Raw genomic sequence first — 11272 nt, 5'->3', positions numbered from 1 at the left:
CATGAGTTGTCATCATTCTTACCATTTACGTGTCACTCACTGAACAGAGGGAGGCGCATCCACGTCTTCACTGCACAGTAAGAACAGAGCGAAGTTGGCACCACCCCACAAAGCCAGGCCCGCCAGCCTTTGCCAGGTGTCCCTTTCAGCTCCCCAACTGGGAAGGCACATTTGGCTCGCTGGTGTTTTGGTCCACTTCCAGGGGTGACACATGTCTATTTCCAGTAACTAATTGCTCACTTACAGGAATAAAAATCCTTGCTCTAGACCTGAAAGGCAAAAGCATGACCATCATCTCAGGTCCATAGAGAGGAATTTTAATGAAAAGCGGAATGAGTTGGTAAGGAGGCCAAAGCTCATGTTGTCGCACAGATGGGCTGGCAGCAGAGCTACAGGGCCCAGGGGCCGTCCCAGCAGGATTCTCACAGACTTCAAGCTGAATTAACTGCACCCAGACCAGCTTAAAACTCTTTCAGAAGCACTAAGCACTAAAAAGATTGTAGGCCCCCAGTGATTTGTAATGAAATGAATGAATGAGTAATAAAAAAAAGATTTTAAACCACAGTAAATTATAAAATAAGTTCAAGGATGCTAAACAAGTTTCTGACTTTCCCCACGCCTACTTAGGTGCTTTTTGGGGCAAATAACAAATATCAAAATAACTTGATTTTTTTTTTCCTTGACAGTTTCCTCTCTGTCACATTTGTATTACAAAAGCAGTATCACAATATTAAAATTTTTTTAAACAATGCTTCAGTTCAGTCTCTCAGTCTTGTCCAACTCTTAGTGACCCCATGAATCGCAGCACGCCAGGCCTCCCTGTCCATCACCAACTCCCGGAGTTCACCCAGACTCATTTGCATCGAGTCAGTGATGCCATCCAGCCATCTCATCCTCTGTTGTCCCCTTTCCCTCCTGCCCTCAATCCGTCCCAGTATCAGGGTCTTTTCCAATGAGTCAACTCTTCTCATGAGGTGGCCAACGTACTAGAGTTTCAGCATTAGCATCATTCCTTCCAAAGAAATCCCAGGGCGTGTTCAGTGGAAGGACTGATACTGAAGCTGAAACTCCAGTACTTTGGCCACCTCATGCGAAGAGTTGGCTCATTGGAAAAGACTCTGATGCTGGGAGGGATTGGGGGCAGGAGGATAAGGGGACGACAGAGGATGAGATGGCTGGATGGCATCGCTGACTCGATGCACATGAGTCTGGCCGAACTCCGGGAGTTGGTGATGGACAGGGAGGCCTGGCGTGCTGCGATTCATGGGGTCACACAGAGCTGGACAAGACTGAGAGACTGAACTGAACTGAATGAATACCCAGGACTGATCTCCTTTAGGATGGACTGGTTGGATCTCCTTGCAGTCCAAGGGACTCTCAAAAGGCTTCTCCAACACCACAGTTCAAAAGCATCAATTCTTCGGTGCTCAGCTTTCTTCACAGTCCAACTCTCACATCCATACATGACCACTGGAAAAACCATAGCCTTGACTAGACAGACCTTTGTTGGCAAAGTAGTATCTCTGATTTTTAATATGCTATCTAGGTTGGTCATAACTTTCCTTCCAAGGAGTAAGCGTCTTTTAATTTCATGGCTGCAGTCACCATTTGCAGTGATTTTGGAGCCCCCCAAAATAAAGTCTGACACTGTTTCCACTCTTTCCCCATCTATTTGCCATGAAGTGATGGGACCAGATGCCATAATCTTCGTTTTCTGAACGTTGAGCTTTAAGCCAACTTTTTCACTCTCCTCTTTCACTTTCATCAAGATCTTGGCTTTTTAGTTCCTCTTCACTTTCTGCCATAAGGGTGGTGTCATCTGCATATCTGAGGTTATTGATATTTCTCCTGGCAATCTTGATTCCAGCTTGTGCTTCTTCCAGCCCAGAGTTTCTCATGATGTACTCTGCATAGAAGTTAAATAAGCAGGGTGACAATATACAGCCTTGAGGTACTCCTTTTCCTATTTGGAACCAGTCTGTTGTTCCATGTCCAGTTCTAACTGTTGCTAACTGTTGCTTCCTGAGCCAAAGATGGAGAAGCTCTATACAGTCAGCAAAAACAAGACCGGAAGCAGACTGTGGCTCAGATCATGAACTCCTTATTGGCAAATTCAGACTTAAATTGAAGAAAGTAGGGTAAACCACTAGACCATTCAGGTATGACCTAAATCAAATCCCTTATGAATATACAGTGGAAGTGAGAAATAGATTTAAGGGACTAGATCTGATAGACAGAGTACCTGATGAACTATGGACAGAAGTTCATGACATTGTACAGGAGACAGGGATCAAGACCATCCCCATGGAAAAGAAATGCCAAAAAGCAAAATGGCTGTCTGAGGAGGCCTTACAAATAGCTGTGAAAAGAAGAGAAGTGAAAAGCAAAGGAGAAAAGGAAAGATATTCCCATTTGAATGCAGAGTTCCAAAGAATAGCAACAAGAGATAAGAAAGCCTTCCTCAGCGATCAATGCAAAGGAATAGAGGAAAACAACAGAATGGGAAAGACTAGAGATCTCTTTAAGAAAATTAGAGATACGAAGGGAACATTTCATGCAAAGATGGGCTCAATAAAGAAGAGAAATGGTAGGGACCTAACAGAAGCAGAAGATATTAAGAAGAGGTGACAAGAATACACAGAAGAACTGTACAAAAAAGATCTTCATGGCCAAGATAATCACGATGGTGTGATCACTCACCTAGAGCCAGAGATCCTGGAATGTGAAGTCAAGTGTGCCTTAGAAAGTATCACTACAAACAAAGCTAGTGGAGGTGATGGAATTCCAGTTGAGCTATTTCAAATCCTAAAAGATGATGCTGTGAAAGTGCTGCACTCAGTATGCAAGGAAATTTGGAAAACTCAGCAGTGGCCACAGGACTGGAAAAGGTCAGTTTTCATTCCAATGCCAAGTAAGGCAATGCCAAAGAATGCTCAAACGACCGCACAATTGCACTCATCTCACACGCTAGTAAAGTGAAAGTGAAGTGAAGTCGTTCAGTCGTGTCCGACTCTTAGCGACCCCAGCTCCTCCGCCCATGGGATTTTCCAGGCAAGAGTACTGGAGTGGGGTGCCATTGCCTAATGCTCAAAATTCTCCAAGCCAGGCTTCAGCAATACATGAACCGTGAACTTCCAGATGTTCAAGCTGGTTTTAGAAAAGGCAGAGGAACCAGAGATCAAATTGCCAACATCTGCTGGATCATCGAAAAACAGAGTTCCAGAAAAATATCTATTTCTGCTTTATTGAGTATGCCAAAGCCTTTGACTGTGTGGATCACAATAAACTGAAAAAAATGCTTATAATAATGCTAATAACAACTTAATTTTTGCATATCATTTTTCCATATTTTGCCTACATGGAGACTTTTATTATGGTAAAATACATGTAATATACAATTTATCATCTTAATCATTTTTATACATTTCAGTGGTATAGACACATTCATATGTTGTGTAATCACCAATGCCCATCTCCAGAATTACTCTTGTAAAACTGAAACTCTATGCTCATTAAACAATAATTCCCCCTGCCTCCACTCCTGGCAACCACCCACTACTTTCTTTCTCTCTGATTTTGACTACTCTAGTTCCCTCACATAAGTGAAGCCATACAGTCTTTCTGTGACTCTTTATTTCACTTAGCATGATGTCCTCAAAGTTCATCCATGTCAGAATTTCCCTTTTTAGGGTTGACTATTTTGACATCTTTTTATATAGTTATAATCACAGTCAAGGCTGTTATATTGTCACCCGGATTATTTAACTTATATGCAGAGTACATCGTGAGAAACGCTGGGCTGGAAGAAGCACAAGCTGGAATCAAGACTGCCAGGAGAAATATCAATAACCTCAGATATGCAGATGACACCACCCTTATGGCAGAAAGTGAAGAGGAACTAAAAAGCCAAGATCTTGATGAAAGTGAAAGAGGAGAGTGAAAAAGTTGGCTTAAAGCTCAACGTTCAGAAAACGAAGATTATGGCATCTGGTCCCATCACTTCATGGCAAATAGATGGGGAAAGAGTGGAAACAGTGTCAGACTTTATTTTGGGGGGCTCCAAAATCACTGCAAATGGTAACTGCAGCCATGAAATTAAAAGACACTTACTCCTTGGAAGAAAAGTTATGACCAACCTAGATAGCATACTGAAAAGCAGAGACATTACTTTGCCAACAAAGGTCTGTCTAGTCAAGGCTATGGTTTTTCCTGCGGTCATGTATGGATGTGAGAGTTGGACTATGAAGAAAGCTGAGTGCCAAAGAATTGATGCTTTTGAACTGTGGTGTTGGAGAAGCCTCTTGAGAGTCCCTTGGACTATAAGGAGATCCAATCAGTCCATTCTAAAGGAGATCAGCCCTGGGATTTCTTTGGAAGGAATGATGCTAAAGCTGAAACTCCAGTACTTTGGCCACCTCATGCGAAGAGTTGACTCACTGGAAAAGACTCTGATGCTGGGAGGGATTGGGGGCAGGAGGATAAGGGGACTACAGAGGATGAGATGGCTGGATGGCATCACCGACTCGATGGACGTGAGTTTGAGTGAACTCCGGGAGTTGGTGATGGACAGGGAGGCCTGGCATGCTGCGATTCATGGGGTCGCAAAGAGTTGGACACGACTGAGCGACTGAACTGAACTGAATCACAGTGAACATTTATAATTTATTTAATTTTCCCAGTTATTAATCTTTATAATTATCATTTGTATTCTATTGGTATGTTAATTTGCTTAATTATGTCCCAAGTGTTAGACATTCAGGTGTCCAGACTGGCTGTAGGGATGATTATTATAGACATTTCTATGGAAGTAAAAAAGTTTCTTTAGGATTATTTCTTTGGAGTGGGATTAGCAAGTCAAAGATTCTTGCTGTAAATTTTTATTATTTTTTTCAATCTACATGAATCCATCAGGTTTAGGAGTCTAATAAATGGTTTGGAAGGGGGTGGAAGTTAGAGAACAATGTGCTATCTCCTTTGAATAGGAATGGGACTCCCTGCCTTGGACCTGTGCCTTGGCACCCAGGCCCTGCCCACACACACAGGGATGTTACCACCACAGACAGGCCCTGGTAATACCTGCAGCTGCAGGGACTCATGAGTGGCCCTTACATTGGCATCTGTTCTCAAGTGGCACTAAGACAGTCACTTATAACTGAGTAAGTGTATCTTCAAAATCAGTTTTCCTTGATTTTAAACGTGTATGTGTGTATGTGTCTCTACTTTGTCTAAACAAACAGTCTGACTGATTCCATTAGCACTGGGTCAAGTGTAACTAATTCTTCCCAAGACCCCTATGAAGCGGGGATAACTTCCTGAGTGAAGAAAATGAGGACTAGTGAATTTGCATATGTATATCAAATTACTAATGAGAATGTGTATAAAAATGGGGGGCTGGGGGCGGATTTCCCTTCAGGAAAGGGATTTTCCTTTCCTGTAGAAGGTTGGACTTGGTAATAGCTAAGATTTTGAGCTCACTTAGTTCAGCCTTCTTACCATGCCAGTGAGGACACTGGCTCAGAGAGCAAAAGTGACTTGCTCAAGGTCACACACATTATCTGTAGAGCAAGACTAGAACACAGGTCTTCTGGCTGGCTTTATTTTCCCTCTGTTTAGACAGTTTGTGACCTCCAGTTCATTCTCCAGTTGACTTTTTTTTTTTTTTTGTCAAGCCTATTAAACCTGATCCCAATTCACTAGGGCAAGTTAAACAAAATGAACTCTGTTCCCCAAGGACTTAGGTGGGGTGTCTTTAGTGTTGCTCTGGGAAGCCTGGTCTTATTTTCATATACCAATGATGCAAAAAGCTCCAAGACTCGGACTCCTGTTTTCAAGTCTCACTGACTGACAGTCTCAAGGTGAGGAACACCCTGGAGAATGTCGGGTGACCCACATCTGACTCTTCAAAGCCCACACATCCTCTGCCAGCCACAACCATGGGACTGGACCAAAGGAGGTAGGTGTATTCCAGAGAGCTGGAGAAGGTCGTACTGGGATGATTTCCATCACAAGAGGGCAGCATGTATCCAACGATTAGTCCATTACGTAAGTGGCCTGAAGGATTCAACTGTGTAGGGGGTGCGGATACTGATCCCGTGTTCTACTTACATAAAAATCCAAAGTACATGGTGTTAAGAGCAATTTCATTGTCAGTGCATTCATCCATGACTTCAAAGACACTGTTAAATTAGGGAGAGAAACATCAGAGTTACAGCCAGTTCTGTGGGTACTGAGGGTCTGGGTTCAAATTCCAGGGCTACCAGGACTTGTGTGACCTTGGACAATGACTTAGCTTTTCTGTACTTGAGCTTTCCATCTGTAGTAGTACTGCTCCCTTTGCAGGGCTGTTTGGTTACGAGGAGTAAATTAATAAGTATTTTTATAAAGCACTTAAAACAGTGTCTGACATGTTGTAGGGCCCTAGAAGTAGCAACATTTGTTATCTAATCACACCTTTTCCCTCTGCTGCTGCTGCTGCTAAGTCACTTCAGTCGTGTCCGACTCTGTGCAACCCCATAGACGGCAGCCCACCAGGCTCCCCCGTCCCTGGGATTCTCCAGGCAAGAACAGTGGAGTGGGTTGCCATTTCCTTCTCCAATGCATGAAAGTGAAAAGTGAAGTCGCTCAGTCGTGTCCAATTCCTAGTTACCCTATGGACTGCAGCCCACCAGGCTCCTCCATCCATGGGATTTTCCAGACAAGAGTACTGGAGTGGGGTAGCATGACCTTATGATGCATGAGCATCAGAGATAGGGCAAAAGAGGGAGCAGTGCTAAGCCATCCTTCCCCACCTTGAGAGCCCCTCTGAAACAACATTGCCATTTTCGAACTGACATCAGAGTCTAGACTTGTAAGCAGCTCAGAAACCAGAAGCCGGAGGCTGAATACCTATGGGATAAGAACTAAGCTTCCCAGGTGGCATGAGCGAGAAAGAACCCTCCTGACAATGCAGGCAGACCTAAGAGATGCCAGTTCGATCCCTGGGTTGGGAAGATCCCCTGGAGGAGGGCACAGCAACCCACTCTTCTTGTCTGGAGAACCCCACGGACAGAGGAGCCTGGTGGGCTCTGGTCCATAGGATCACAAAGAGCTGGACATGACTGAAGTGACTTAGCCCGCACGTAAGAACGAAGCATCTTGACATACCTGACACTGTCTCCATTTTTATTTTGTTAAGGAGCTGCCTGTCCAGGTCCTATTCAGAAGCAGGGATTAAGAAAGCTAAAAGTCTATTTGCATTTTAATTTAATTTCACAGACGTTAGAGTGAATTATCTGGCGTTCTACACTGAATCCTTATGGCTGAAGGTCATTTCTGTCTTTGATGTCAGCATGTGGTTCTGTGTTTCTACCATTCTTTTCACCCACTTGGTTGACATTGCTACTGATCCCCTGGCCTCCAGCAGAAATGAATAATGGCAGTCTTGAGAGCTAGCAGGAGAGAATAGTGATGGAGGGAGGTCAGAGCAGAAGGAGCGTGGAAGGTAGGTAGGTTAGCCACTGGAATCCTGACTCCCATCCTGATTCATACCCTCCTATTGCTGTGTCTTGTCCAGGAGCTGGCCATATGTGCCAGGACCCATCAGCCTGGCATCTTGGGCACCGCATTTGTACGGAGCCAGCAACTCATCACCTACTGAGCAGCTCCAGGGAATGGCCCAGCTGCCCACCGCTGCTTTTAGATCTCCCAGTGGGTACTCACCAGACAATGTGTGAGATCTTTTTCCTTCTGCTGAGTCAACACATATTCCCAAAAGGAGGGCCTATTGGTGGTCAACATTATACTTCCATCTGAATCATCTAGTCCAGTTTTCTCAACTTTTTTTCATTATCACCCCTGTAAAGAGAATTGTAAGACATTTTAACCTAATCCCCTCTTCCACCATAAAACTCTTAATACCACAAATATACTGTATTTCTGTTTAGGTACCCTGACCCTGCAGGCCATTGAATAGCTAAACTCTTTTTCCCCCCAAGAACCAACTTTTACCCCCTTAGGGGTGATATCCCTCCTGTTGATAGACAAACCCTAGATAATTCTTGTCACCTTTGTCTATTCCAAGAACCCCTCTGTCAACGTAAAGGCTGTTGGCCTTTCTACACATTATTCAGTGTCTAATTCAAGAAATCTTAAAAGGTATAAATTTAATTTTCTCATTCATTCTTTTCACTCTTTTATCTGTCCTGAAAATAATTTTATTCTATGTGCAAAAACTATGCTTGTTACTTTGTAAAAGGGGAACAATCCATCCCAACAGGGACAATTACAGTCTGAAGCATTCTGGCACCAGCAGCTTCAGAGATGAACTTCTATGGCACGTCCACAGTGACTGCTGGCAGGCTCTGGGTAGATCTTGAGGCCGACCAAATGTGCCTTTGCTGTTACCCACTTCTCATTCTCACTTCCTGGTTCCCCCACCGTCACATCCTCTCCAAGAAACCCAGGAATATCCAGAATTCCCCCTCTGAAACAGAGAACCCAGGCCTCTGCCCACCCCAGGCTGCAGACCTCCCACATCAACCCTCCCCACGCACTACTGCTAAACTCAGCTAAATATTAGAACATTACGTGGATTCAAGTAATTCAGAATAAAATGGAACTAATAGGATTACCTCTGTCAGATGGTTTACATTTCAGAAGAGAAGCTGGCAGTTCAAAATACTCTCCAATGAGACACATAAGCCCAGAGAAACTTCAGATCAAATTAACATTCATGTTCTCTCAGCTGTCTCCCCCCACGATCCCAGAATGAATCCAGCAACACGGTTGGCTCTTCAGGTCTGATCCCTGCAGTATCTTGGCAGAACTGAGAAAGTCCGTCTGTCTGTCCATCCATCCATCTCGCAAATATTGAACACTTACTTCATGCAAAGCACTATGGAACTGCTAGGATTACAATGGTCAGTGTCATGTCTGGGACTGGATTTTGGCCTACTCACAAGTTAGAAGTCAGACACTGTTTCATGGAAGCTAGCATGAGACCTGAGACTCCTGGGTCAAAGATAGAGTACTTTATTATTGACAGAACAACAGATAGCCAATGATGAATAAAGAGGTCTCAATAAGGAGATTACATTGCTGCTGAATGTTTTTGTAAGTCAAAGTAAATGCCCATGGATTTAGTGACACAGAGGTTATGGGTCACCTTAGTAACAGCCATTTTGTTAAACTGGCAACAGGGAAGCCACTGGAGTGGACTGAGAACTGGAAGAGGAAAATATCTTTCCAGAAATATGTGAAGCAGAAAGACAGGACGGTGGCTCAAAGGGGATATGGAGTCTAGGGAGGGTTCCCTTGTCTGACTTGAGATGAAAGTGTTAGTCACTCAGTCGTGTCTGACTCTTTGTGACCCCACAGACTGTAGCCTGCCAGGCTCCCCTGTCCATACAATTCTCCAGGCAAGAATACTGGAGTGTGTTGCTACTTCCTTCTCCAGGGGATCTTCCTTCTCCAGGATCAAACCCGTGTTTCCCATATTGCAGGCAGATTCTTTACCATCTGAGCCACCAGGGAAGCCTAACTTAAGATGAGAAGGAGCTAAATGTGCATGGAAAAGATGGAATGGGAGGGAAAGGTGAGTACTAGAGAAATAAGGAATAAGAGAGAATGCATGGCTCCTGAGAAGGCAAGGAGGCTGGGATCTCCAGCACAGGTGACAGACTGGCCTCACACGGGAAGAAGGGCTGTGCCATTTCAAGAGTAAGTTAAGAAGACAGTGCAGACAAGGTGGGCTCGTGAGGTTAGGGTGAGGTGTTGATGCCATGGTCGACATCCAGGGTTAATGCAAGATTTTACTGTTAAACAATCATCTCTTCAGAAGGTAACAGGAAAGCAAAAACAGAGTAGAATATATTTCTTCTAAATGTGGAAACCTTTTTCAGGAAGAGTTTTGCTCATTTCAATTCCTTTGTGTTGAAAAAAAAAAAAAGGTATTAAGTAAGAAGCATTTGCAATCTTCCCTCAAATACCTGTCCTCAGGAGGAAGGCTGCAGGGCCCCTCATTGCCGAACAGAAAAGAAGTGAAGGACACCAGGAGGATAGTACCATTATGGCAAATTCCTACAGAAAGCTCTCAAGATATTAGGCCCTCTTCTAATGATTTATAGATACTCATTGTTTCTTCACTCCTCACAACCATTTGGAGGAGCCACAGAGAGTTTAAGTCATTTGCCCAAGGTCACACAGTAAGAGAGACGGCAGATATTCCAACACAGGCAGTCTGGCTCCAGAGCTGTATGTTTAACCACTTACACTGGCAACGCTGCTGCTAGTCGTGAGGACGTAACAAGGGGAGACCTGTAGATGAGCAGAGACGAGAGGCCCTCATGGGAGAGACTGGGGAGAGAGTCTGGGGAAGATGAGAGAAAGCAAGGAGGAATGAAAAGAAAATGGGATGCTGAGAGAACTGGGGAGAGAATGTCCATCCTCCACATTTTACCAGGAAAGGTCTCAAACCTACAGAAAACCTGAAATAATAAATGAACACTCATATCCTACATATATTGACAAGTATTAACATTTTATCATATTTGTTTAACCTTATTATATTTTCAACATAATTTTTCCATTTGCTATAGCATTTGAAAGTAACTTATATACATCTTGAAACTTTTATGTCGAGGCTTCAGCTTGCATCTCCTAATAGGCAATCTCCTACAAACCTGAGTTTCTGATGTATTGGTAAATATTTCATTCTCATAGGTCTGAAGAGTAATTAAAAATATTAAATTGTCAATTATACCTCAAGAAACCTAAAATTAAAAAAAAAAATCATTATGACTTCTAACCGGCTAGGCACTGAACTAAGGGTTTTTTTTTTTTATATACTTTATCTCATTTAATCTCATAAAAATCCTATGAGTTACTTTGTGGTAATTATCCCCATTTTATAGATGCAAAAACTGAGGCACTGTGTAGTTAAATTGCCCAGGGTCACACAACCAGCTGAAATGATAGGATATGACCCTGGACATTCTGGCTCCAGAACTCAGGGCCTTAACCACTGTATTGATATCATCACAGAGGCAAAGCATGCAGAGTACTTTACCCTGAGCAGAGAGGAAAGCATTCTGCCCTCACAGGTGGCTCAGTGTGGCCTAATAAAGCAAAAGGTAAAAGAAAGTGAGGAAGTACTGAACTTCTAACTTTTTTATTTACAAGTGACCCTAAATAAGGGTGAATCTAAAGATTAAAGAGTTAAAAGATCTAAATTAAAAATCTAGCAATTAAAGATTGCTTCACAGTATGGTTACAAATCCATACTGTGAAGCAATCT

The 11272-nt window shown here is 43.3% G+C and overlaps 1 long non-coding RNA gene across 1 annotated transcript; it reads right to left on the bottom strand.

Moving 5' to 3' along the window:
- Nucleotides 1-138: 138 nt before the first annotated feature.
- On the bottom strand, nt 139-10985 carry LOC138987618 (uncharacterized). Its single transcript, XR_011463999.1, has 4 exons — nt 8610-10985; nt 7699-7833; nt 6106-6176; nt 139-269 (listed from the first exon to the last, which is right to left on the bottom strand). It is a non-coding gene; the product is annotated as an uncharacterized lncRNA (long non-coding RNA).
- Between the last annotated feature and the right edge of the window lie 287 nt (nt 10986-11272).

This window comes from Bos mutus, chromosome 4 (genome assembly GCF_027580195.1).
Source record: "Bos mutus isolate GX-2022 chromosome 4, NWIPB_WYAK_1.1, whole genome shotgun sequence".
In the NCBI taxonomy this organism is placed as follows: Eukaryota; Metazoa; Chordata; class Mammalia; order Artiodactyla; family Bovidae; genus Bos; species Bos mutus.
The sequence above is the reverse complement of the archived record's forward strand: the minus strand, read 5'-3'. Positions and strand labels throughout refer to the sequence as shown.